The 1,992-nt window shown below is 33.3% G+C and overlaps 1 long non-coding RNA gene across 1 annotated transcript; it reads left to right on the top strand.

The window, feature by feature from the left end:
• Positions 1-299: 299 nt before the first annotated feature.
• On the top strand, positions 300-1,753 carry LOC137469864 (uncharacterized). Its single transcript, XR_010996723.1, has 2 exons — positions 300-1,041; positions 1,386-1,753. It is a non-coding gene; the product is annotated as an uncharacterized lncRNA (long non-coding RNA).
• Positions 1,754-1,992: the final 239 nt, after the last annotated feature.

Here is a 1,992-nt window from a genome sequence, read left to right as displayed (position 1 = left end):
TAAAATACTCCCTCGGTTTTAAGTCTTTGAGAACTGAAAACATGCTTTGCACTTTGCATGACAGACAAATGTACATAGAACCTTATTGAAGACAGTCACAGTCTCAAAACCTGAACAAAACAGACCATATAGTGGTTTAATGTTACACTACAATTCTTCAAATAAATCAGTTTAAGAAAACAATTCCACCACCTCTTTGTTGAACTGAAATCACTCAGGTGGACATGATTATAGTTCCATTCTCAAGACTCAGTCTCAGGGACCATTATAAATCTCATTCTCTCTCTCTCTTTCTCTCTTTCTGTCTCTCATTTGTTTTTTTCCTGTTTATTTTTTTGAACACTGCTTGGAAAACAAGCACTTCTGAGCTCTAGAGATGCTTGAGTGAGTTTCAAGGTGGAAATATTGGAGAGTGGTAAGAGAAGAAGTAAGGATTGCTGCTGATTGGCCTAGCAATAAATGGAAAATAAGTATTTTTAATTTTCTGAAACTAGTTTTTGTGGAAAGGAAAAGCTCTAGACCCAGTTTTTTTTTATTTTCCTATAAAAAAGCTGATATTTTAAAATTAAAATTTTACTCCTATGAAATCAAATACCTTCTTTTTTTCTAATGCAATTCAGGTTTCTTCTTGAAGCTGTTGGTGTTAGTGTGATTTATGTGGATATACTAGTGCTGAAAAATAACGAGAGTGTTATGTCATATGCTGGTAACTCCAGCAATGTTTTCGTTCATCCAATAGCATACTGAATGTATTTTATTGGTTTTCTTTACAGACTTTGTTGAATATTGTAACTAATAATTTAAATTTTTGAAAACAGTGATTAAACTCATCTTTAATGATGGCTAAGGACAGGAGGAAGTAGAAATTTGTACTTCAGTCCTTCTATGAAGGCAGACTGTAAAGGCCAAGCGTCAGAAAAATTATAGAAAATATTGAGGTGAAAAATCCAGGGAAAATAACTTTTTCAGGCATTTTCCTTGGGTATCCTTGGAGAAATACTACTTTGAAGTACAAAAGAGCCAGTGCTGAGAAGCTCCTTGGTAAGGGCACGAAGACAGAATCAAAACAGAAACTCCACTACACAGAAAGAGCAGAATTCCAAAATAATTAATAGATCTGTTCCTTTCTCTATTCCTGTAACTCAATCCAGTCCAACAGAACTGTTAGAACCATTCATTAGGATATGAAAGACTGACTGAAATTTCATCTCTGGTTTAATTAATAAACTAATGGTTAATCCAGAGTGATCAAAATGATCTCTAAAGGGACATTTGCTAATTTGTGAATGAGTTTCTCTTTCTAAAATGTATTCTTAATAAATATTTAATTGCTATATTCTCATAAAAGCATAAGAGTTAGTAAATAATTTTTTTTTTCCAAATAGGGAAAAAAGAGACAGGAGGTAAAATCTCAAGTGGGGTTCTTTTATTTTACACATCTCAGCCTCCTCTATAGAACCAAAGATTAATGGATGACATGCTGCTATTTTCTACTTTGAAATACAGCAATATAGGACTTAATCTTTTTGTTGCCATGACACCAACCAAAAAAATGGGTCAGATGTGGTGTTAAGGAAAGATTTTAACTGATTTGTTAATAAATCCATAAGGCCTCCTTTATGATGTCCCTACATTTTAGTTTATCTATAATATGTATATATAGACCTACATATCCTGATCTATTTATTCTGTAAATATATTTTTGATACAGATGACAAAACTAATCTTTCTTTTGTAGATGCTGAACCGAAAATCATATAAATAGCTCCTCAGGGTAGAGATGGAGAGATGTTAGGGCAGAATATCAGCTACTAGCTAATACTATGGTCTAGATGATCAGCAACCCATTAGTGATCAGCATGAGAGATCTTTGTTCCATATTGACTGCAATTTTGGCATTTATTTAAAGGGCTACCAGAGTATTAGTGCTATGTTCTTTAAAGAGTGAATAACATGCAAGAGGCAAGATAAAAGGGCAGAGTGGCTTGAAAA

The sequence above is a fragment of the Anomalospiza imberbis genome, chromosome 3 (assembly GCF_031753505.1).
Source record: "Anomalospiza imberbis isolate Cuckoo-Finch-1a 21T00152 chromosome 3, ASM3175350v1, whole genome shotgun sequence".
Lineage (NCBI taxonomy): Eukaryota > Metazoa > Chordata > Aves > Passeriformes > Viduidae > Anomalospiza > Anomalospiza imberbis.
The sequence above is the reverse complement of the archived record's forward strand: the minus strand, read 5'-3'. Positions and strand labels throughout refer to the sequence as shown.